Source organism: Tenrec ecaudatus, chromosome 9, assembly GCF_050624435.1.
Source record: "Tenrec ecaudatus isolate mTenEca1 chromosome 9, mTenEca1.hap1, whole genome shotgun sequence".
NCBI lineage: Eukaryota > Metazoa > Chordata > Mammalia > Afrosoricida > Tenrecidae > Tenrec > Tenrec ecaudatus.
This window is the reverse complement of record NC_134538.1, coordinates 43,411,445-43,437,773: the sequence shown is the minus strand read 5'-3', so window position 1 is coordinate 43,437,773 and position 26,329 is coordinate 43,411,445.

The following is a 26,329-nucleotide window of genomic DNA, read 5'->3' as shown; positions in this document are numbered from 1 at the left end:
CATGGAGACTGGGGGGCTTGCCAAGCCATCAAGGTGAAAAATGTCTCTCTGTCCTTTTTTCCCAGTTGGCCACATGCTTTTCATGGCACTGGCTCCCGGCTCGGCTGTTGAGCCAGTGAAACTCTTTTGAGCAGGAGTTGAGGTGGCCGGTGAACATCAGCGGCGGACAAAATCGTCCTGTTTCAATACGAAGCCACCTATATCACCTCTTGGACATTATCATTGTCCTGGGCTCTGAATCACCAGCCCAGATGTAGAATGCGCCTGACAGGTACCTATTGTTTGAATGAGGCTCTGGTTAACCCCTCTCGGTAACTTAGTGGCATGGGAGTCTGGACAAGGGACTACCTTTACTTTCCAGATGAGAAAACTCACTCAAAAAGACAAAGGTATTGACCCACAGGAACACAACTGGTTAACAACAAAGCCATATTCCCAACCAGTGTCTGGAGCCAGAGCTCGGAGCCCCACATGCCTGTGCCCAGCTGAGCAGTCACTCTCTCCTGAACCTTCCAAAGATCTGAGCAGATCCTTCCCCCTCCCCATCCAGAATATGTTTTTTCATAGGATGGCGTGGATCTGCAGCTCTGGGAGAGGGACATATCTCATGGGAACACACGGAGCAGATGAAGGGGGAGGAGGGGAGAGTGGAGCCCATCGTGGCCCACCAGGCCTGGAAGATGATTTTCCCACTCAGAGAAGCCAGTCCACATAGAAGACCACATGGCCAGCCCCACGATGAGGCACGACGTCCCTCAAAGACCCATCGCCCTAGAAGGGACAACACTGGAGACACAGTGTGGGAATTGCAGCGACCTGATCCCACCACAGCGAAGCATGACACTAAGGGGGTGCAGCAGAAGAGCAAGGAAATGGAGCAGCAAGGTGCCCAAGGAATGCCAAAGGAGGCCTTTGGGGGCAGGACTTGGTGCCCGCACACACTGGACTGGAAAACACTCCTAAGGCCAACAAACAGTCCGTAAACTGACTATGAGCTTTCCTGTCTTGATGAGTTGTGTTTTCTTTTATGGTCATTGGATTTTGGCTGTTTTCTTTCTTTTGGTGCATGCTTTTGCTCTGTCTTGTGTTTGTGCATGTTGTTACCTCTACTGTATGTCTCAAAAGAGATGCTGGATGAACAATCTCAGGAGAGAAAAAGGGGGCCCAACACTTCTGGGGGTCCACGAGAGAAAAGGAGTTGGGGGGAAAGGGAGTGGTGTTAAGAAAGCCAGAGACAGGGGAACAACAAGTAGATACAAATCCGTGGTGAGGGCGATGTAGGAAGCCTGGTAGGGCGTGACCAAGGGTAAAGGAACCAAGAGGAATGACTGAAACCCAAATGAAGACTGAGCATGGCAGTGGTCACAAGAGGGAGGTGAAAGGGAATAGCAGAGCGACCTAAGAAGCATTGGCGATTTAGAGAGGTCTAAATAAAGGCACGAACTTATGTAAATATATGTATCTGTGAGCATAGGGAAATAGCCCTATGTCCATATTTTTATAGGTTTCGTATTAAGGTAGCAGATGGCCTTTTGGCCTGCACTCAAGTACGATCTCAATGCAAGAATACTTGGTTCTATTACATTTGTATTCTATGATGCTCACCTTGCCAACACGATCACTGAAGACTAAGTGGTTGCATTAGCAAATGTGGTCAAGAAAGATGATGATGCCAAGCTATCAAAAATTTTGGCATCTGAGGTCTTAAAAGCTTGAAAGGTAAGCGAGCGGCCATCTAGCTCAGAAGCAACAAAGCCCACAGGTAGTAAGCCTACCAGCCTGTGGGATCAGGAGGATTCAAAGGGACCAGGCACCATCAGTACAAAAAAACTTATCATTGCGAATGAGCGGGGAGTGCTGGGTAGAGACCCAAAGCCCATTTGCAGTCCACTGGACATTCCCTTAAGAAAGGTCTCGGGGACAAGACGAGCCAAGACAGGGAGCGAGACAGCAACAATGAAACACAACTTTCCTCTAGCTCCTCAATGCTTCCTCTCCCCTCACTATCAAGATCCCAATTATAACTTACAAATCTGGCTAGACCAGACAATGTACACTGGGAAAGATAGGAAGTGGAAAGACAGGGAATTCTTGGCAGATGAGCCCTTAAGGACCCGTGTTATGAATGGAGATACTGGGAGGGTGGAGGGACGGTAGGTTGGATGGGGGGGGGGAAACAAATTACAAGGATCTACATTTAACCTCAAAAGAAAAAGGGGTGAAGGGGGATATCAGACAGTGCAAGATATGACCAAATAATAATTAGTAAATTATCAAGGATTTGTGAGAGAGGCGTAGTGAGAAGGGGTGGGGAATGAGGAGCTGAGGCCAGGGGCTTGGGTGGAGACAAGATATTTTGAGAATAATGAGGGCAATGAATGTACAAATGTGCTTTATAAGATTGATGGATGCACGGCTCTTGGCTATTGTTGTATGAGCCCCTAATAAAATGGGGTGGGGAGACTCTGGCAGAGGGCTGATGCTAGGATGATCTCAGACCGGATTAGACCAGCAAAAGAAGCTACTGGAGTCACCTCATCCTCTGTCTATTCCTGTGTGAGCCACGAAGCTCAGGACCACAGCCCTGGCAGCTGGACAGTGAGAGAGGCGGGGCTCTGATTTCATTCCACAAGGGGAATGGCCCTCCTGTCCTACAGGGCCCACCCTCCTGTGTAGTCCTGCTCTCTGGGGAAGCTCTTTCATAGATCTCACACCATGGGAGCTCTACAATCCTTGGGAGATTGGGAGGAAGCCTCTGCTCATGCGCACACACCACCCCCTAGCTGGAGGACCTCGGGGAAAAAAGCCTGAAGCAGACACCAAGCCCACTAACTGATCCTGTAAGAGATAGTATCGGGATCCCGAAACTGGCAACTGGGAGTAAGAGGCAGCATACCTGGGTCCCAGCCCCTGCCACTGCCATCTCCAAGGAGTGACATTCCCAAACAGGGTTATCCAAAGGCACTGTCAGGACTATGGAATGAGCAGCTCATTTGTGGACATGGATACTTTGTGATCCAGACGTACTACCTCCTCCGTTCCAGTCAGCTGAGACTAAATACCCTGCCAAGCAGAGAGCCATGCATCTGAACAGTATCCTCCAGCCACTCATGTCCAGTCCTGCTGCCTCTAAAGAGCTTTCCTGGGTTGGTCAGATCTCTCTGGGGACAGATATCCCTCTGTCCTTGGTTCTGCGTGAGAAAGAATTCATGCCAAAACCTGGTTTGTGATCCAAGTGAGGTTTAGGAGAGAGCTAGGGAGGGGTGGTGGGCAACCCTGGTCGATCCCAGTGGCTGAATTGAATATACTTGGCCTACGTGGGTGGATGCAGGTGCAGCGCCCACCTAGGTGTACCTGCCCTTCCTGGCCGGAAACCTGGACCTCTGAGCACGCACAGTGCTCAGTAAATTTCTGGGTGGACTAAGGGGTCACCTTCTTGATTAGAAAAGACTACAGGTGCCTTGTCAAAAGGAAAGATTTTAATAACAGGGGCCACAGGACAGACATAAGCACACCCATGGACAACGGGCAGAATAACAGATTTAGCACAAGAGACAGTTATACACTCCTTCCTGGTAATGCCTCAATGCCTCTTTCCCCTAATTGCTCATGACTTATTATGAAAAATGGCGGCCATAATTACTTTCTCATCTGCTGCAACCACCTTAACCCTTGAACTTGAAAAGCCAAAGGTTTTACTCACCGCTCCAATGTCTTAGTGATATGTGCTTTATCAAGGAGCAGAAGAGACCTCCTCAAAGGAACTTCTTGATAAATGGATAAAAGATATTCCTTTGTTTGGGCAGAGAACAACTTGCCAAACCTTTCTGAACATCAGGTGCCTGGGGTCGTACAACTGCTGAGCTCGGCCACACTGGTGTGTCAAGCAAACCCTACTCCCCCAAAAGCAAAGGTGGGTATTGCTGTTCACATATGCAGACTAAAGAGGACAGGCAGTTTGGTGCCCCGCAAGTCCACATGGAATGCTCCCCTGCTGCCCGTGCAGAAGCCGGGAACTGAGGACTTCCAAACGGTGCAGGATCTCGGAGAGGTAAATGAGTGGATAGAAACTGTCCACAACACATACCAAACCCCGAGACTCTCCTGAGTAATATTCCGTCAAACTGAATTTGTTATACTGTTTTGGACTTAAAGGATGCTTTGTTCTGTATACCCTTGTCCCCTGCAAATCAACCCAGTGAAGACTTATAGGAACACCCCAAATCCACCTTGCTCCAGTATGCGGATGACCTCCTCCTGGCCTCCGAAACCCTGGAGGAATGCCAACGGGCTACCAAGGACCTACTAATAGTCCTTGGCCCATTGGAGTACAGGGTATCTGCAAGAGAGGCTCAACTGTGTGTCCATAAAGCTGTACACCTAGGCTACCAACTGGAAGAGGGAAAACGGACCTTGTCTCCCAGCCGCACTGAGGTGACCCTCAAATCCCAGTCCCTGACACGAAGAGGCAGGTGCAAGAGTTTCTAGGAGCTGTGGGGTACTGTCCATTGTGGAATTTGGGATTTGAAAAAATAACAAAACCCCTATATGCAAGTAATGGGGAAACAAAAAAAACTTAGATGGACTGAAGTAGAACAGCATGTGTTTGAATCCTTTAAAAAGTCGCTCATGTGGGCAACCTCTCTTGCCCTACTAGACATAGTAAAGCCCTTCCAATTGTCTATGTGAGGCCAGAGGCAGAGCAAAAGAAGTGCTAACTGAAAACTTGCGGCCATGGAAGAGACCTGTGGCCGATCTTGCAAAGAAACTGGACTGTGTAGCTGCAAGATGGCCAAGCTGCATGCGAGCTGAGGCTGCCACGTCCATCCTAGTCATAGACGCTAGGAAGCTTACACTGGGACAGGATATTGCTGTGGTAGGGGGACCTATGGTTGAACCACTCCTAACCTGTCCCCCGGACCGGTGGATCTCAAATGCCAGGACTATACCACAAATGCCCAAGGTAGTGGCTGTGACCATGCCATCCCCAGTGTAACAGCCACAACCTACATACTCAGAAAATGATCTAAACATAAGCTGAGTTGGCCAGCCAAAAAGACTGGGAGCATCCAGGGTGGCTGCTCCATCCTGATGGAAGAAGATTCATGCCAGAAGCTCTGGAGACAACCTGAATCAAGGACTACATGAAAGTATGCACTCGGGATCCTCTAAATGGTCTCAGTTGCTCCTCAGGCACTTTTACATACCCAGGCTTGGACACTGGGTGGCAGATGTCACCCACCATTGATTGCACTGTGCTCGGAGAAACAACCCTAGAAAGAAAAGGAGCAACCCCAACCACGAGCTCAAGGTAGTAGTCCTGGAGAATTCTGGGAGGTGGACTTTATGGATATCAAACTTAGAAAGTATGGCTACCGGTATTTGCTGGTGTTTGTAGACACCTATTCTGCATGGGTGGAAGCCTTCCCAACAAAGAAGGAAACTGCTGCCATTGTGTGGAAATTATTAGTAACTAAAATTGTCCCTAGATTTGGGCTTCCCACCACCTTGGGATCTGACAATGGCCCGGCATTCATTGCTCAAATTAATAAAGTCTTAGCAATGCTTCCAAATATTAACTCGAAGCTCTACTGGGCTTATAGGCCCCAAAGTTCAGGGCAAGTAGAAAGAATAAACAGAGCCCTAAAGGAATTGTTCGTTAAGTTGCATTTAGAAACTGGCGAGAACTGGGTTGATCCTTTCTTTACCTTTTGCCCTACTTCGAGTCCGATGCACTCCCTTTGTGAAAAGCATGACCCCATTTGAATTTATGTTTGGCAGACCTTCCCCAAATCCTCCCAAGATTGAGGGAAGTAGAAATAATGGAAGTGACTAATCGTTCCCCCATCAAGTGCCTGCAGGCTGTGCAGCAGGTGAGAGACAAACCCTCTGCTCTGACACCTTCATTTGGGGCCCACTCAAGGGAAAGGTCAAGAGGCAGCCCACTACTTGCAACCTGGAGACTGGACGTGGATAAAGAAGCACCAACCTGACACCTTAGAACCTAGGTGGACTGGCCCATACCAGGTGATACTTACAACACCAACTGCTGTTAAAGTAGTGGGGAAGGGGCCATGGATTCATCAGTCATAAGTTTTAAAAAAGCCCTCCCTGAGCATATCCTGAAAAGATGGACACTCAGGAAGACGGAAAACCCCTCAAAATTAAGGCTTTACAGAACTTGTGTTTTCTCCGAGTATTGCTGACAGCACCCAGTTTCCCCCAACCACAAACACATCTGTGGACTGCTATTGTAACCTCCAGCAGTGAATATGTAACCTCTTACACTGGGTATGACCCAGTTTTTGCTTTGATTTGTTTGATTTGCTAGGAAACAGCTGCCATTCCGGATCCTTTAAAGGTAAAGGGCACAATGGGACTTATACCGGAATCCCGTCCTATGGGTGCGGAATACCCTCTATAGAAAGAAGGCTCCAAACACACCATTTCTATATATGCCCGGCGCATGGACTCCCTAACTGCCAAGGGGAGGGACATTGCCATTGTGCAGCTTGAGTTTGTGAAACTATCGTTTTCAGGGGGGAAACTTGTTAAAGACGACCCTATTATTTTTACAAGAATGAGACTCAAGTCAGAAGGGTTTGATCCCACCACATGTATGGTTTCCAAATGTAACCCAATAAGAACTGGATTCAAGCATTATTGGGTTCACTGGGAAAACACGGGGAATTCAACATTATGTAAATGATAGAGATCCCGGGACAACCTTTACTATGCAGCAAAGTAAAATATGGCAACCTGCCATCCGTAAAAAGGCCCAAACCTCGGGATAAATCCTGCAGAGCCACAGCTGGGAATCATTAAGATTCCTTTGCCGCACCCTCCAGCCTCTTCAGTAACTTTCCCGTTCACTGCCAGCCCAACTCAAAGGGCCCTTCCCATTCAGGAGCCACCTCTGGGTTCTGAGTTTGTTACTCTGGATGCTGTATTCCAATTTATGAACTCAAATCCTCACCTCACAGCTGACTGTTGGCTTGTCTGAACCCTGCTCCCCCTTACTATGTAGGCACAGGTACAAATAGCACTATTGGTACAGAGTGTAATCCAATTAAAAATGTTGGTAAGAAGGATTACACAAAGCAGCAGTCTGCAGGTGAGGTTAGAATGGACTCAATTCTAAGCTCACTTTAAAAGATTTGCAAGGGCAAGGACTGTTTTTATTCATCTAATTATCCCTTTAATATGTCAAGATATCGAGATTTTTGCCTTCAAGCTGTTCCCATTGAACCAAATGCCGATCCTTATTTGTTATCTGCTCCAACGGGCACTTGCTTTACTTGTTCTACAAGACTAGCACCCTGTCTCTTTTCCCCAGTATTAGCAGCGGACCCGGGTCTTTGTGTGCTAGTGCATGTTATTCCTCAGTGTACCTGTGTTCTGGCAAAGGAGGTGTAGGGATAACTTTGGAATTTCCAGATGAGCTAAAAGAGCCCCAGTGTTGGTCCCACTGTAACAGGGCATGGGATTATGGGATTAGCTGCAGTCGGGTCAGTTGCTTTAATACAAGGAAACTTAAACTATCAGACTCTTAGTCAGCAAATTCATTTAGATTTACAGGGATTAAAAAACCCTTTTAGAAAGAGCCTTAGAATCCCTTGTAGCAGTTGTGTAGCAAAACCGCCGAGGGCTCAACTTGCTCTTTGTGAAACACGGAGTGCTGTGCACAGCGTTGGGAGAAACTTGTTTTGTGCAAAGCATTCGGGAATCACTAAAGGTAGTTCAGCCCCAGTTAGGAAAAGATTAGAGGAAAGAGCCATAAAAGAAATGAAGGAACCAATTGGTTTGAAAGCTACTGAATTGGTCAACCTGGCTAACTACCCTAGTAACAGCCCTAGCCAGACCCCTAATCCTCCTCCTGCTAAGCCTCACATTTGGACCAATAATAACCAATAAGCTAGTGGCATTCCTCACACAGAAAGTACAAGCCATAAAACTCTTAATGCTGTGCCCACCATACACTGGACTGGCTACCACAGATTCAATGACTTGAACTTGGCTAAGAACAGGCGGGAAGGTAGCAGCTCTGGGAGAAGCTTAAACAGCCTTGACAAGAGAAGCCATTTTGAGCTGACAGAAGCCATTATGAACGGTAAATAAACTAGCTAGGAACTGTCAATGAACTAGCTGATAGTGGGGAAGTAGGCTGTGCAGACGTAGCCCAAGGAAACGTACAGAAGGAAATGGATGCTCAGAAGGCTTGCGAGAATGACCAGAGCAGTTTCTGTTCAACTAGGAATGGCTAACCCGAATACACCGCTTCTCACTCTGCCTGCTTGCATACCTGCACCTTGTAAATTAGACTGGGGCCGCTCAGTCTCATCTCAAGAGAGCTGATGGTCCCTGCGCAGGAAATGAAACTTGTTCTGATGGACTTTCCTTGGCACTCTGGGTGGTTTTCTTTCTGGGAACAGAGTGTAGCTACAACACACACAGGTGGCGCCATTCTGCCTGGGAGTGGAGTCACGTGCCTGGGAAAATGGAGGCCGCACATTGAGGCCTAGCCGAAAGCCGGCCTGGAGCCGGCCACCCAGCCAAAGTCCTGCCCAAACCAACAGGGTGGGTGCGGGCGCCCCCAGGCCTCCTGCTCTCCGGAGCCGCGGCACACCACTGTGTCCCGGTCTTGGCACAACAGACTCCATTTGGAGGCCTGCACCCCATCTGAGCTCTCAAGACTGACCCCTAACTGACCTCCCCTCCCCTGCTCAACCCCAAATTCCTAGAACTAGTTCATCCCAAAGCCAGAATGTTTTCTGAAGATATGGTCACTCCACGCATCCCTGACATATAGATAAGATTAACGACCTTCTCCCTTCTGAAGCACCTGTGTGCGCAGATCCTCCCCAGCTATGATCCTCCCCAGCTGTGCCTGCCAGCAGTGGGCCTAAAAACACTGCCAGGGTTTCTTCCCCTGCGAGGCTTCAATAGCTCAATACCCTGAGTTGCTGAACCCACCCACAAGCTTCTCGATAATGCCTGCTTCTAAAACTTCGTTATTTGGGTCTTTGAATCTGTTTTCACATCCAAATATACCTTATATTTTGGTGCCAAAATCCCGGGATAGGTGTGTGCCCCCCCTTCTTTTGGGGTCCCCTGAGAGTCACCTATCTTCCCCAAATATCCAGGACCTTTAGGCGCGGCGCTTGCCTACATTCAAAACCAGTCTACGGCTGCCTGATGAGTCTCTCCCTCTCACTCAGACCTTGTGAAAGAAAAGACTTGTTTTTCTCTCCCAAGTTGCCTGGCCCCAGCCCCAGCTTAACAACCAGGCACATTGGCTTCCGATGGGCACTTTTTATTTCAACGTTCTACAGGACCTGGACAATTTCTGCAGGAGGACTGGTAAGGATTCGGAAGTCCCCCTATGTGCAGTCTTTTTGGGACTTGTGTTCCCGCCCTGACCTCTGTAGCCATTGTTCCGCCCACCAAATACTGTTAGTGCAATCCCCTCAGCAAAAAGAACCTGCCATTCAAACCCCTGAAGAGCCAGCCGAGCTCCTCAGCGTGCCGCTCCCGCCGCCCTATCAGTCTCCCCCACCCCCTGCACCGTCTGATCACCTGCCCGATAGCTCTCTCCTGTCCTCACCGCTTGCCTCTCATACCCGCTCCCACAACCCTCCAGCTGCCCTTTGTCCTTTAAGAGAGTTTGCAGGTGTATAAGCACTCGTTCAAGTCCACGTCCATTTTTCCTTAAAGGACCTGTCACAGATAGAGACCCGCCTGGGCTCTTTCTCAGCAGACCCCTCTAAGTTTATTAAAGAATTTACCTACATTTCCCAAACGTATGGTTTAACCTGGCATGACATCCAAGTGATCCTTGCTTCCACCCTGACCTCCGAGGAACGTACACGGACAAAGACCACGCTATCGACCCAAATGTCCCCATTGGGGGCGCATGCCATCCCAGTAGAGGACCCCGGTTGGAATTACCAGCCCGGCGAGGGATCTGATCTTCCTCATAGAAACCTCATGCTCAGGTACCTCATTAGCCGTCTGGAAACAGTCTCCAACAAGGTTGTCAACTATGACAAACAGAGAAGTTACTCAAAAGGCAGATGAGAACCCTGCTCTTTTTCTTAACCGCCTCCAGGAGGCACTCACAACGTACACTCGTTTAGACCCAGGGTCTAAAAAGTGGGACCTCTATTTTGGCCTCTCACTTCACCTCCCAGTCAGCCCCTGACATCACCAAAAAAGCTAAAGAAGGCTGAGGAGGGCCCTGAAACCCCTATACAGGATCTGGTAAAAATGGCATTTAAAGTTTTCAATGCTTGGGTAGAGCCGGCTGAGGCCACTTGCCAGGCGAGGGTCTAACAGGTGGTTAGCCTCCATTCCCAAGCCCTGGTAGCAGCCCTAAGGCCGGCAGGTAATCCCGTCCATTGCCACACTCCCCAGGGGAGTCAGCACCTACCGTCAGGAGCCTGCTTCAAATGTGGCCGGGTCGGCCACTGGGCAAAAGTTTGCCCCAATCCCGAGCCTCCTACCAAGCCCTGCCCACAGTGCAAACAGCCGGGCCACTGGAAGTCGAACTGCCCGACCCTGGCTCTGCCACCGGCTCTGCAAAGCCCAGGCACAGAGATCCCGGAAACTCCAGACACATAGCTGCAAGGTATGGAGCTGCTGGGGTTCATGGACTGAAGAGGCCCTGGCTCCTCGACTGCGGTAACCCTCGCTGAGCCCAGGGTTGTGCTCCAGGGAGCGGACTACCTTCTCCATTCCGCCCTCTCACTCAGGCCCTACTTCCCCTTCCCTGGTCTCGGTTATGGGAATAGACGGGGCCCCTCCACTCTGCAGATCCTGTTACTGACTTAGCCTAACACTTTCCCCACTCCTAGCTCAGTATGTTTTTCATCTCCCACTTACACTGATCAGAAAAACACCCAGTATTGCTCTCTTCCTCAACTGAATTGGTGGGTATACAAATATAACTTACTCATTCTCCCAGAGTTGCAACAGGAAACAATCATCACCAATATTCACAATTCTCTACACATCGGCCAAAAGCTCTCTACAAGTTTCTAACCTCATATTGCACCCCACTGGACTATGGAGCACTATCAACACAGTACGTGCAAAATGCAACATCTGTGCCCGTTCCAATAGCCAGGGCCTCAACAACCTCGTAAAACAGCACCACCAGATGTGAGGGCACCTACGGGACAGGACTGGCAGATAGACTTTACCCACATGCCAAAGCATAAGTGGTTTAAATATCTCCTCACTAGGATTGACACATTTTCAGGATGGATCAAAGCCTTTCCCACCTCCTCAGAGTGCAAGCATCGTCGCCACTCACCTTCTTCAAGACATCATTCCTCATTTTGGCCAGCCTGCTTCAATTCAGTCGGACAACGGCCCAGCCTTCATATCTAAGGAGCAGCAGGCAGTTAGCGCCTCACTGGGCATCTGCTGGAAACTCCACGCAGCCTACCACCCCAGTCTTCTGGTGAGGCTGAGCGAGCTAACGGTCTCATAAAACGACAGCTCACCAAACTCTCCCTAGAACTGCAACTTTCTTGGCCTCAACTATTACCCTTTGCTCTTACTCGCCTTCACGCAGCCCCTCAGGAGCCGTCAGGCCCCAGTCCTTTCAAAATACTCTACGGACAACCTTTCCTTTCTCGCCTCTTCCTACAACTGATTGCCCTCTGCTAGCTTCGTAGCTTCCACACTTGTGCTTGCTCAGCAACCTTCTTAGACAACACGCCAACTCTGCCATCCCTGAACCCTCTCCGACCTCTGCTGATCACCAAAAACTGGTGCATCGTGGAGATGCTGTGTTAATTAAATCCCTTGCACCCAAACCCTTAGCACCCCGATGGAAAGGCCCTTACACTGTCGTACTTACCACTCCCTCAGCAATCAAGGTTCTTAGAATAGATTCCTGGGTACATTTGTCCCGAGTCCAGATGGCAGTAAACTCTGACCATGGCTCCCAGTGGTCTGCTAAGTCTACTGGTCCTGTCTCTCTGCCTCACTCACCTCACCAAGCCAGCTAGCTAAACCTAGTATAATTTCCCCTTTTGCCTGGCGATTTTACTTGACTGAAAACTATACCAATTACGCCCTCACTAAGCATTATTATTATTTGCTGGCCACTGCTAACTGCCCACCCACAGGGTGCAGAACACCCATATACTTAAATTTCACTGATTTTAACCGGCATCAAAAAAAAAACAAAAACGCTGATCCCATCATTTGCTTCCTGTATGACCAGAAGCCAACTACCCAATGTGCAAAAAAGTGAATACAGAAAAATGTAGGGTGCCCTTGGTCTTCCTGCCGGATACATTACCTTTCCCTTCGTTCCCAGGGACGATTCTACTACCATCAATCTAAATACACTCTCACAACCCCAGGCCCCTGGGATAGCCGGTGGACGTCTCCGGTTCCAGGAGCCTGTTACGCCACTCACCGGAAAAAAATTTTCCAGACGCCAAACTATATGTATGGAGGTCGCTAGTTCAGGTCCAATCCACCATCCACCGTAATATTCAGATCCAAGAACTTCAACTCACTAACCAAATTTCTAAACCTTCTGAGTCTCCCTTCTCCTGGCTCCCCCTGCTATAGCAGGGACTGGCCATTGCCAACTTTGCTGCACTAGGCAACCTCTCCACCTGCTTCATGTGTGCGGCCCTACAACGCCCTCCTCTGGTAACACTAAAGGCTCCTGCTCGGTCATTTTCATCCAACATAAATACCACAAAACCCATAACCATCCCCAATATCCCTCTGTACATCCAACCAGAAAACACTCAAGCGCCCTTTTGCTACTCCAATCTATCGACACAGACATGTAATGTCACCCAAATCCCCTCCAAACCACTAACCGCGCCAGAAAAAAATTTTCTTTTGGTGCAACCATACACTCATGAAGCACTTAAATATCAGTTCTACCTCTACCCGTCCCTCTGGTTCTGCAGCTCACTATATACACTCCGGCTGAGTTCCAGGAAAAATACAACGAAGTATACAGTCGTCAAACTGAAAGAGTAGTTTTTCTCCTGATAGCAGTGAGAATCTCCTTAGCCTCAGCAGCAGTTGCAGTAAGACTCAGTGGCGGGGCCCTTAGACACTCTATCATCACAGCAGAAAGTTATCCACACGCTTCCACCTGCCAGTCAATGCCTCTGCCAAGTCTCTAGCCTCCCTGCAAAGACAAATAACCTCTGTTGCCCAAGTTGCCTTGAAGAACCGCCGCACTTTACACCTCATGACAGCTGAAAAAGGAGGAACCTGCCTCTTCCTCCAGGAGGAAGGCTGTTATTATATCAATAAACTGGGAATTGTGGAAACTAGAGTCCAGACCCTCAACAAGCTAAACCGTGAGCTGCAAAACACCAGATTCAGAACAGACGGGTCCTCTTCCTGGTGGAACTCTTTTCTGTACTCCTTCCTAGCCCCCATACTAGGACCCATAATTTTAGTTATAATTTTGCTCTTAATTGCACCTTGTCTCATCCAGCTCCTGCAAAGTCGACTCTGAAAAATCACCTGTATAGCAGTTCACCAGCAATACCAACCTCTCCACCCTGTGCAAGGCCGGAACTCCCAGTACTCTGCCTGAAAAAAAGCCCCTCCCCTTGCTATTCACCCACTACCCACAGGAAGCAATTACAGAAATGGACTAACCTCATTCCTTTTCCCTATAGGGCACTGTCTGAAATGTCCGGTCTTGGCACAACAGACTCCAATTGGAGGCCTGCACCTCCATCTTAGCTCTCAAGACTGACCCCTAACTGACCTCCCCTCCCCTGCTCAACCCCAAATTCCTAGAACTAGTTCATCCCAAAGCCAGAATGTTTTCTGACGATAAGGTCACTCCACGCATCCCTGACATATAGGTAAGATTAACGACCTTCTCCCTTCTGAAGCACCTGTGTGCGCAGAGCCTTCCCAGCTATGATCCTCCCCAGCTGTGCCTGCCAGCAGTGGGCCTAAAAACGCCGCCAGGATTTTTTTCCCCCGGCGCGGCTTCAAAAGCTCAATACCCTGAGTTGCTGAACCCGCCTGCAAATTCACAATAAAGCCTGCTTCTAAAACTTCATTAATTGGGTCTTTAATTCTGTTTTCGCGTCCAAATAAACTTTATACACTGAGCCTCGAGAAGGCTTTGGGAGTCAAAATCCTCCCAACCTCCAGGCAGCAGCGTCCCAGCCCCCTCACAAATGCAGCCCGGGAAGGCAGGCGAGTTCCCGGGAAGGCAGGCGAGTTCCCTGGAAGGCAGGCGAATTCCCGGGAAGGCAGGCGAGTTCGCGGGAAGGCAGGCGAGTTCCCGGGAAAGCTGGCACGTCAAGCCCGCACACCAGCAAGAAACAGCGCAAAGACGGACACCAGCAAGAAACGGCGCAAAGACGGACACCAGCAAGGAACGGCGCAAAGACCGACACAAAAGGCTGGGGCTGCGGCAATACGGTACGAGCGCCCCCAGGGGCCTCCACCATGTGGGGTGGGCGCAGCACCCAAATTGGCTCACTTATGCCAGGTGAATTCAATACAACAATTCTCCCGAGGGTGGTGAGGTGAAAGGAGCCCAGAGGGGCCCCAAAACCGTGAGACCAACATGGGAGGGCCCACTCCTGGGGCCAGCTTACCTCATAGCTCCAAATCACACAGCACCGTTTCTGTTTGACCTCTCCAGGGACAGGTGTGCCTCAGTCCTTCGCTGCACGCGAAAAACAGCTCACGCGGAGACCTGGTTTGGAATCCCTGTGAGTTTTATGAGCGGTTAGGGAGGCGTGGTCGATGACGTAGGTCGAACCCATTGGCTGAATTGTTGAACTGAATTCACCTGGCCTAGGTGAGCCAATGCAGGTACAGCACACACCCAGGTGTAGCTCCCCCTCCTGGCTGGATAACTGAACTTCTGAGCATGCAGTGAGTCTCTACTTCATGAGCTCAGACCTCTGAGGATGTGTAATGGGCCTGCCAGTCCCTCTGCTAGCCAAAGAGTTTTCCAGCCAAAGGTCTGCTTTCTGGAGCTGTTCTACAGAAAGCACTTAGTTCCTGACCCCTACGCAATCGGGGTGATGGATGCCCTTGCTTCCGTGCTTGCTTCTATGTAATTCTGGAATGGTCCTTGTTTCACAAGGTCGGCGAGGTCAGGAATTCTGGACTGGTTGGCTACCAAGCACAAAAGAAATAGCCAACAGATTGAAATCTCAACCCCTATTTTGGTTTATTATCAACCTCACACACTTGTCTTCTGGAACTTCCCTCCTAAATTTCTGAACCCTTGAACTCCTTGACACATGTACTTGGAAAGCAAGGATTCCAAACTCTGATCACCATATCTGACTGCTTCCCCAGTCCCTCTGCACTGTCAACCAGCAAAGTAGGGCCTCTCCATTTCTCAGAAGCTATAGAGTGTTATGTGAAATCACCTTGTGTTTAAATGTTAGTGATTATGCCATTTAAAAACAAATGTGTGAGCCAACTTGGGGCAAACAAAACTCGTTTCAAATACCAGCTCTGTCTCCTCTAAGGGCCCGTGTACAACTGCGACAACACAACAGTGGGTCCTGCTGGGTCCCCATTAGCGTCTGGGAGGAAAGCTATTTATTACAGGGAATCTTACCTTGGTCCCTTGGTGTTAATTGCAGACTCACTGGGTGACGGCTTGTATCTGACATGCACCACAGTTCCCGCAGCAAACACCAACACTTTGTCAAACTCCGTTTGGTATTGCTCCATCCCGCCATTATTCTCCCTAATGACAAAAATAATTAACACATTCATATAAAAGCACAGGATGAGGAGAGCTTTAATTTATGCATCTTGTTCAGGGTCATCCCTGTTATCAATATAGGACAATCTAATGAGGCTTAGTTTAAAAGGGTTAGGGTTAGGTTTGGGGGTATGGCTAGATTTAGGATCAGGGTTATATTTAGGGTTAGGTTAGATCTAGGTGAGTCCTATGGTTAGGGTTAGGCTTAGGGGTTGGAGTAGAGGTAGTGGTAGGGTAAAATTGATGTGTGGATTGACATTGCCACTAATAAGCCAGCACATATAAAAGACTTGCTCCCTCCGCCAACTGAGTTGTTTCCAAGATGCCAGGAAAAATGGCAGGACCTGAAAAAAACCACCGGTCCAAGTTACTACAACCAACAAGGTGGAAGCCGTCCCCCCCACTTCCCCCTTTCCCTCCCTGTCAGATTTATCCCATTTTTCAAGAGGACTCTGGGAGCAGGAGAGCTGGCTTCTGACCCTTGGTGCCACTGCCATCCTATCAGGTTCCCGGGGGCCGGAGAGAGAGTGGAATACTTATAACCACTTTTTGAGGACACCTCCCCCCCCCACACACACACTGGACTGTTATGTCTTATCAACCCCAAAGATCACTCAGCAGCAGCCATTCTCCCCTTAAGGCAAGCAGCCCCAAAACCTGGGGAAGCCCCCCGAGTCCCATTTTGGGTAGATGTCCCCTTTTCTTCCAGGGATTACATCATTGGAATCAACAAAATCCCCTTTTCTGACAAACCACAAGGTCTGATTTCTTTGCTAGACAAGCTTTTCCACATGCATCAGCCCACCTCAGACGACTGCCAGCCACTTCTCCAGGTGCTGATCATATCAGAGGAACGGAAGGCCTTCCAGAGAGAGAGGCCCAGAAAGCAGTCAATGGACCTGATGGTCAGCCAGCGGGCACTTCCCGCTTGAGAGAAGCTCTTTTTGCCACTGCATGAACAATGTGGGGTCCAAACTCCTAGTAAGGCCCCGAGGGCTTCACCAGGTATCACCAGTTTCTCTAGCAGGGCCTCTGCGCGACAGCTAGGAAACCTATGCATTTACATAAGGTCAATGAGAATTTTCAGGGTCCCATAAGAGAATGTTCACCTGCCTTTTTACAGTGGCTATCGACCTGGAGGCCTCCGAGACCAGGAGGGAAATAGTTATTGCCTTTTTTATTCAGTCCATCTCAGCTATGAAAAAGAATTGGGAAGGGTTGGAAGGGAAAAATATTTGTGATTTGGTAGAAGTGGCTCTGCAGGTGTATAACAACAGATGACCCTATCATGACAGAGCAAAGAAACTAACTGAAATAGTATTAATTACCATGAGAGGCCCCAGAGGCTCGGTAAATAGAAATCATGGCCCACTCATGGAGAGGCTGACTTGTCAGCATCGCCTAGTCCTCAGGAAGTATCCATGTACCTACTATGGAAAACCACGACATTGGAAAAATCAGTGCCTTGAAAACCCCAGGAGAGGCGGACGACCCACCAGTAGAGACAATGGACCTCATCCTCACCTGGAAAAATCGAAGCAACAGACAATAATACTTGAAGCTGAATGAAGGTGTCAGGGCTCTGTTTCACTTGGCCCCAAGGAGCCCATGCTAACTCTCCAAGAAGGGGGCCAGCCAGTAAATTTCTTGGTGGACAAAGGGGTCACCTTCTTGATTTAGAAAAGTCTACAGGTGCCTTGTCAAAAGGAAAGATTTTAATTACAGGGGCCACAGGGCAGAGCCAAGCACACCCATGAACAACGGCCAGAATAACAGATTTAGCACAAGAGACAGTTACACGCTCCTTCCTGGTAATGCCTCAATGCCCCTTTCCTCTAATTGGTCGTGACTTATTATGAAAAATGGTGGCCATTTGAGAATGATTGGGGAAGGGAATGTATGGATGTGCTTTATACAATTGATGTATGTATATGTATGGATTGTGGTAAGAGTTGTTTGAGTCCCTAATAAAATATAAAAGAAGAAAAGAGAAAAAAATGATTAGGGCAAAGACTGTACAGATGTGCTTTATACAATTGATGTATGTATATGTATGAACTCTGAAAAGAATTGTATCAGCCCCAATAAATTGTTAAAATTTAAAAAGAAAAATGGTGGCCATAATTACTTTCTCATCTGCTGCAACCACCTTAACCCTTGAACTTGAAAAGCCAAAGGTTTTGCTCACAGCTCCAATGTCAGAGTGATATGTGCTTTATCAAGGAGCAGAAGAGACCCCCTCAAAGGAACTTCTTGATCAATGGCTAAAAGATATTCCTTTGTTTGGGCAGAGAACAACTTGCCTAACCTTTCTGAACATCAGGTGCCTGAGGTCATACAACTTCTGAGCTCGGCAACACTGGTGTGTCAAGCAAACCCTACTCCATGGAATGCAAAGGTGGGTATTGCTGTTCACATATGCAGACTAAAGAGGACAGACCGTTTGGCGCCCTGCAAGTCCACATGGAATGCTCCCCTCCCCTGCTGCCCGTGCAGAAGCCAGGAACTGAGGACTTGCAAACGGTGCAGGATCTCGGAGAGGTAAATGAGAGGATAGAAACTGTCCACAACACATACCAAACCCCGAGACTCTCCTGAATAATATTCCGTCAAACTGAATTTGTTATACTGTTTTGGACTTAAAGGATGCTTTGTTCTCCATACCCTTGTCCCCTGCAAATCAACCCAGTGAAGACTTACAGGAACACAAGGAGGAACACCCCAAAACCACCTTGCTGCAGTAGGCAGATGACCTCCTCCTGGCCTCCGAAACTCTGGAGGAATGCCAGCGGGCTACCAAGGACCTGCTACTAGTCCTTGGCCCATTGGGGTACAGGGTATCTGCAAGAGAGGCTCAACTGTGTGTACATAAAGCTGTACACCTAGGCTACCAACTGGAGGAGGGGAAACGGACCTTGTCCCCCAGCCACACTGAGGTGACCCTCAAAATCCCAGTCACTGAGACGAAGAGGCAGGTGCAAGAGTTTCTAGGCGCTGTGGGGTACTGTCCATTGTGGAATTTGGGGTTTGCAAAAATAACAAAACCCCTATATGCAAGTACTGGGGAAACGAAAAAGGACTTAAATGGACTGAAGTAGAACAGCAATCGTTTGAATCCTTTAAAAAGTCGCTCATATGGGCAACCTCTCTTGCCCTACTAGACATAGTAAAGCCCATTCAATTGTCTATGTGAGGCCAGAGGCAGAGCAAAAGAAGTGCTAACTGAGATCTTGCAGCCATGGAAGAGACCTGTGGCCGATCTTTCAAAGAAACTGGACTGTGTAGTTGCAGGATGGCCGAGCTGCATGCGAGCTGAGGCTGCCACGGCCATCCTAGTTATAGAAGTCAGGAAGCTTACACTGGGGCAGGATATTGCTGTGGTGGGGGACCTATGGTTGAGCCCCTCCTAACCAGTCCCCCAGGCCGGTGGATCTCAAATGCCAGGGCTATACCACAAATCTCCAAGTAGTGGCTGTGACCATGCCATCCCCAGTGTTACTGCCACAACCTACATACTCAGAAAATGATCTAAAGATAAGCCAAGAGTTGGCCTGCCAAAAAGACTGGGAGCATCCAGGGTGGCTGCTCCATCCTGATGGAAGAAGATTCATGCCAGAATCTCTGGAGACAACCTGAATCAAGGACTACATGAAAGTATGCACTCGGGATGCTCTAAATGGTCTCAGTTGCTACTCAGGCACTTTTACATACCCAGGCTTGGACACTGGGTGGCAGATGTCTCCCACCATTGATTGCACTGTGCTCGGGGAAACAACCCTAGAAAGAAAAGGAGCAACCCAACCACGAGCTCGAGGTAGTAGTCCTGGAGAATTCTGGAGGTGGACTTTATGGATATCAAACTTAGAAAGTCTGGCTACCGGTATTTGCTGGTGTTCGTGGACACCTATTCTGGATGGGTGGAAGCCTTCCCAACAAAGAAGGAAACCACTGCTACTGTGTGGAAATTATTAGTAACTAAAATTGTCCATAGATTTGGCCTTCCCACCACCTTGGGGTCTAACAGTGGCCCAGCATTCATTGCTCAAATTACTAAAGTCTTAGCAATGCTTCTAAATATTAACTCGAAGCTCTACTGGGCTTATAGGCCCCAAAGTTCAGGGCAAGAAGAAAGAATAAACAGAACCCTAAAGGAATTGTTCGTTAAGTTGCATTTAGAACCTGGCGAGAACTGGGTTGATCCTTTCTTTACCTTTTGCCCTACTTCGAGTCCAATGCACTCCCTTTGTGAAAACTTAAACCCCATTTGAATTTATGTTTGGCAGACCTTCCCCAAATCCTCCCAAGATTGAGGGAAGTAGAAATAATGGAAGCAACTAATCGTTCCCTCATCAAGTGCCTGCAGGCTGTGCAGCAGGTGAGAGACAAATCATCTGCTCCTACACCTTCATTTGGGGCCCACTCAAAGGAAAGGTCAAGAGGCAGCCCACTACTTGCAACCTGGAGACTGGACGTAGATAAAGAAGCACCAACCCGGAAGTTAGGGTTGGGGTTTGACGTTGGGGTTGGGGTTGGAGTTGGGGTTAGACGTTGGGGTTGGGGTTGGACGTTGGGGTTGGGGTTAGGGGTTGGGCTTGGAGTTGGGCGTTGGGTTTGGGCTTGGACGATGGGGTTAGGGTTGGACGTTGGGGTTGGGTTTGGAGGCTTGGCTTGGGGTTAGACGTTCAGGTTGGGCTTCGGGGTTGGGGTTTGGGTTAGACGTTGGGGTTGGGGTTGGGTTAAGGGTTGGGGTTAACATTGGGGTTGGGGTTAGATGTTGGGGTTGGGGATAGACGTTGGGGTTGGTGTTAGACGTTAGGGTAGGTGTTAGGGGTTCTTGTTGGGGTTAGACGTTGGGGTTGGGTTTAGGGGTTGGGGTTGGGTTTAGATGTTGGGCTTGGGGTTAGGGGTTGGGGTTAGACGTTGGGTTTGGGGTTGGGGTTAGACGTTGTATTTGGGGTTAGACGTTGGGGTTGGGGTTCGGGTCAGACGTTGGGGTTTGAGTTAGGGTTGGGGTTAGAATGTGGGTTTGGGGTTAGACGTTGTGTGAGGGGTTGGGGTTGTGGTAGTGGTTAGACATTGGGGTTGGGGTTAGGGGTTGGAGTGGGGTTAGACCTTGGGATTGGGGCTAGGGGTTGGTGTTGTGGTTAGACATTGGGGTTGGTGTATGGGTTAGGGGTTGGGGTTAGATGTTGGGGTTGGGGTTGGAGTTGGGGGTTGGGGTTAGACATTGGTGTTGGGGTTAGACGTTGGGGTTGGGGTTTGGGTTAGACGTTGGGGTTGGGGTTAGACTTTGGGGTTGGGGTTGGGGTTAGGGGTGAAGGTCGGGTTAGCCATTGGGGTGGGGCTGGGGTTAGGGGTTGGGGTTTGTGTTGGACGTTGGGGTTGGGGTTAGAGGTTGGGGTTGGGGTTGGACATTGGGGTTGGGGTTGGACGTTGGGGTTGGTGTTGGATGTTGGGGTTGGGGTTGGACATTGGGGTTGGCGTTAGGGGTTGGACGATGGGGTTGGGGTGGGATGTTGGGATTGGGTTTGGGGGTTGGGGTTGGACGTTGGGGTTGGGGTTGGACGTTGCGGTTGGGGTTTTGGGTGTGCTTGGACGTTGGGGCTGGGGTTAGGGGTTGGGGTTGGACCATGGGGTTGGGGTTGGATGTTGGGGTTGGGGTTGGACGTTGGGGTTGGGGTTGGACCATGGGGTTGGGGTTAGATGTTGGGCTTGGTGTTAGGGGTTGGGATTAGATGTTGGGTTTGGGGTTGGGGTTAGACGTTGTGTTTGGGGTTAGACGTTGGGGTTGGGGTTCGGGTCAGACGTTTGGGTTGGGGTTAGATGTTGGGGTTTGAGTTAGTGTTGGGGTTAGAATGTGGGTTTGGGGTTAGAAGTTGGGGTTGTGGTAGTGGTTAGATGTAGGGGTTGGAGTTAGGGGTTGGAGTGGGGTTAGACCTTGGGGTTGGGGTTAGGGGTTGGTGTTGGGGTTAGATGTTGGGGTAGGGGTTAGGGGTTGGGGTTAGATGTTGGAGTTGGGGTTGGGGTTGGGGGTTGCGGTTGGGGTTCGACATTGGGGTTGGGGTTCGGCTTGGTCGTTGGGGTTGGGGTTAGGCTTTGGCGTTGGGGTTAGACGTTGGGGTTGAGGTTAGGGGTTGGGGTTGGGGTATGGGGTTGGGGTTGCAGTTAGACTTTGGTGTTGGGGTTAGACGTTGGGTTTGGGGTTAGACGTTGGGTTTGGGGTTAGACATTGGGGTTGGGGTTGGGGTCAGGGGTTGGGGTTAGACGTTAGGTTTGGGGGTTGGGGTTGGGCTAGACGGTAGAGTTGGGGTTAGCGGTTGGGGTTGGGTTAGGGGTTGGGGTTGGGGTTAGATGTTGGGGTTGGGGGTTGGGGTTAGACTTTGGGGTCGGGGGTTCGGGTTGAGGTAGACGTTGGGGTTGGGGTTAGCGGTTGCGGTTGGGGTTGGGTTAAGGGTTGGGGTTGGGGTTAGATGTTGGGGTTGGGGTTAGACTTTGGTGTTGGGGTTAGGGATTGGAGTTGGGGTTAGACGTTGGGGTTGGGTTTAGGGTTCCGGGTTGGGGTTAGATATTTGGGTTGGGGTTAGACGTTGGGGTTGGGTTTAGACCTTGGGGTTGGGGTTAGGGAATGGGTTTAGGGGTTGGGGTTGGGGTTAGATGTTGGGGTTGGGGTTAGACATTGGGGTTAGGGTTAGGGGTTGGGGTTGGGGTTAGTGTTAGGAGTTGTGGTTGGGGTTAGATGTTGGGGTTGAGGTTAGGGGTTAGGGTTGGTGTTACACATTGGGGTTAGCGGTTGGGTTTGGGGTTAGACGTTAGGTTTGGGGTTAGGCGTTGGAGTTGGGTTAGAACTTGGGGTTAGGGTTAGGAGTTGGTGTTGGGGTTAGACGTTGGGTTTGGAGTAGGGGTTAGGGGTTGTGGTTAGATGTTGGAGTTGGGTTTGGGGTTGGGTGTTGGGGTTCGACATTGGGGTTGGGGTTAGACGTTGGTGTTGGTGTTGGGGTTACACGTTGGGTTTTGGGTTAGGGGTTGGGGTTAGACTTTGGGGTTGGGGTTTGGGTTAGAGGTTGGGTTTGGGGTTGGGGTTAGACATTGGGGTTGGGGTTGGGGTTAGACGTTGGGGTTGGGGTTGAGGTTAGACGTTGGGGTTGGGGTTAGGGGTTGGAGTTCGGGTTAGACATTGGGGTCGGGCTGGGGTTATGAGTTGCGGTTTGTGTTGGATGTTGGGGTACGGGTTAGATGTTGGGTTTGGGGTTGGACATTGGTTTGGGGTTGGGGGTTGGGGTTGGACGTTGTGGTTGTGGTTGGATGTTGGAGTTGGGGTTGGGGTAGTGGTTAGACGTTGGGGTTGGGGTTGGGGTTGGACGTTGGTGTTGGAACTAGGGCTTAGGGTTGGACGTTGGGTTTGGGGGTTAGGGTTCGGCTTGGACGTTGTGGTTGGGGTTGGACGTTGGGGTTGGGGTTGGACGTTGGGTTTGGGTTTGGACGTTGGGGTTGGGGTTGGACGTTGGGGTTGGGGTTAGGGTTTGGGGTTAGACGTTGCGGTTGGGTTTGGGGTTAGGGGTTTTAGTTCGGGTTAGACGTTGGGATTGTTATTGGGGTTAGGGGTTGGGGTTGGGGTTGGACGTTGGTGTTGGGGTTGGACATTGGGGTTGGGGTTGGACATTAGGGTTGAGGTTGGACTTAAGGGTTGGGGTTGGACTTTGGGGGTGGGGTTGGACGTAGGGTTTGGGGTTGTATGTTGGGGTTGGGGTTCGACGTTGGGGTTGGGGTTGGAGTTAGACTTTGGGGTTGGGGTTGGACGTTGAGTTTGGGGTTGGACGTTGGGATTGGGTCTAGGGGTTGGGGTTGGACTTTGGGTTGGGGTTAGGGGTTGGGTTGGGGTTAGGGGTTGGGGTTGGAGTTGGACATTGGGGTTGGTGTTGGATGTTGGGGTTGGACGTTGGGGTTGGCGTTAGGGGTTGGACGTTGGGGTTGGGGTGGGATATTGGGGTTGGGTTTTGGGGTTGGGGTTGGGGTTGGACGTTGGGGTTGGGGTTGGACGTTGGGGTTGGGGTTGGACGTTGGGTTTGGGTTTGGACGTTGGGGTTGGGGTTGGGGTTGGGGTTTGGAGCTGCACGTTGGAGTTGGTTTGGGGTTAGGGATTTTAGTTCGGGTTAGACGTTGGGATTGTTATTGGGGTTAGAGGTTGGGGTTGGGGTTGGACGTTGGGGTTGGGGTTGGGGTTGGACATTGGGGTTGGGGTTGTTTTGGGGTTGGCTTTGGACGTTGGTGTTGTGGTTGGGGTTGGACGTTGGGTTTGGGGTTGGACGTTGGGGTTGGACATTAGGGTTGAGGTTGGACTTTAGGGTTGGGGTTGGACCTTGGGGTTGGGGTTGGATGTTGGGGTTGGGGGTTGGGGTTAGACGTTGGGGTTGAGGTTAGGGGTTGGGGTTGGGTTACGGGTTTGGGGTTGGGGTTAGGCTTTGGGGTTGCGGTTGGACGTTGAAGTTGGGGTTATACGTTGGGGTTGGGGTTAGGGGTTGGATTTGGGTTAAACCTTGGGGTGGGGTTAAGGGTTGGTGTTGGGGTTAGGGGTCGGTGTTGGGGTTAGACGTTGGGGTTGGGGGTGGGGTTAGGGGTTGGGGTTAGATGTTGGAGTTGGGGTTGGTGTTAGACGTTGGGGTTTGGGTTAGGTGTTGGAGTTCGGGTTAGATATTGGGGTAGGGCTGGGATTAGGGGTTGGGGTTTGTGTTGGATGTTGGGGTTGGGGTTAGACATTGGGGTTGGGGTTGGACGTTGGGGTTGGGTTTAGACTTTGGGGTTGGGGTTGGACGTTGTGTTTGGGGTTGGACGTTGGGGTTGGGTCTAGGGGTTGGGGTTGGACGTTGGGGTTGGGTCTAGGGGTTGGGGTTGGACTTTGGGTTGGGGTTAGGGGTTGGGGTTGGGCTTCGACGTTGGGATTGGTGTTGGATGTTGGGGTTGGGGTTGGTCTTGGAGTTAGACGTTGGAGTTGGGCTTGGTCGTTGGGTTTGGGGTTAGGGGTTGGGGTTGGACATTGGATTTGGGGTTGGACATTGGGGTTGGGGTTGGACATTGGGGTTGGGGTTGGATGTTGGGGATGGGGTTGGGGTTTGGGGTTGGGGTTGGACGTTGGGGTTGGGGTTGGACGTTGGGGTTGGGGTTGGATGTTGGGGTTGGGGTTAGGGGTTGGGGTTTGGCTTGAACGTTGGTGTTGGGGTTAGGGAGTTGGGTTGGGGTTTGACTTTGGGGTTGGGTTTGGACGTTGGGTTTGTGGTTGGACGTTGGGTTTGGGGTTGGATGTTGGGTTTGGGGTTGGACGTTGGGGTTGGTGTTGGGGTTTGGAGTTGGGGTTAGAGGTTGGGGTTGGGGTTAGGGGTTAGGGTTAGATGTTGCGGTGGGGTTAGAGGTTGGTGTTGGGGTTAGAGGTTGGGGTTGTGGTTAGGTGTTGGTGTTGGGGTTATACGTTGGCGTTGGGGTTAAGGGTTGGGGTTGGGGTTGGACGTTGGGGTTGGGGTTGGGATTAGAAGTTCGGTTTGGTGTTGGGAGTTGGGGTTAGATGTTGGGGTTTGGTTTAGGGTTGGTGTTAGACGTTGGGTTTGGGGTTGGGGTTAGACGTTGGGGTTGGGGTTGGGGTTAAATTTCGGGTTAGACGTTGGGATTGTGGTTGGGGTTAGGGGTTGGGGTTGGGGTTGGACGTTGGGGTTGGGGTTGGACGTTGGGGTTGGGGATAGAAGGTGGGGTTGGGGTTGGACATTGGGGTTGGTGTTAGGGGTTGGGGTTGGGCTTAGACATTGGGTTTGGACTTTGGGGTTGGGGTTGGGGTTGGATGTTGGGGTTGGGGTTGGTGTTAGACGTTGGGGTTGGGGTTAGGTGTTGGAGTTTGGGTTAGACATTGGGGTGGGGCTGGGGTTAGTGGTTGGGGTTTGTGTTGCACATTGGGGTAGGGGTTAGACGTTGGGGTTGGGCTTAGACGTTGGGGTTGGGGTTGGGGTTAGACTTTGGTGTTGGGGTTGGACGTTGGTTTTGTGGTTGGACGTTGGGGTTGGGTCTAGGGGTTGGGGTTGGGCTTGGACTTTGGGGTTGGGTTTAGGGGTTGGGCTTAAGGTTGGACGTTGGGGTTGGTGTTGGATGTTGGGGTTGGGGTTGGTGGATGGGGTTGGAGTTAGACGTTGGAGTTGGGCTTGGATGTTGGGGTTGTGGTTAGGGGTTGGGGCTGGATGTTGGAGTTGGGGTTGGACGTTGGGGTTGGGGTTTGGATTAAACTTTGGGGTGGGGGTTGGACGTTGGGGTTGGAGCTACGGGTTGGGTTTGGACGTTGGGTAGGGGTAAGGGGTTGGGGTTCGGCTTGGACGTTGGGTTGGGGTTAGGGGTTGGGGTTGGACGTTGGGTTTGGGGTTGGACGTTGGTGTTGGGGTTGGGGTTGGTGTTGGGGTTGGGGGTAGACATTGCGGTTGGGGTTAGACGTTGGGGTCGGGGTTCGAGGTTGGGTTGGGGTTAGGTGTTGGGGTTAGACGTTGGGGTTGGGGTTAAGGGTTGGGCTTGGGGTTAGAAGTTGGGGTTGGGGTTGGGATTACAAGTTCGCGT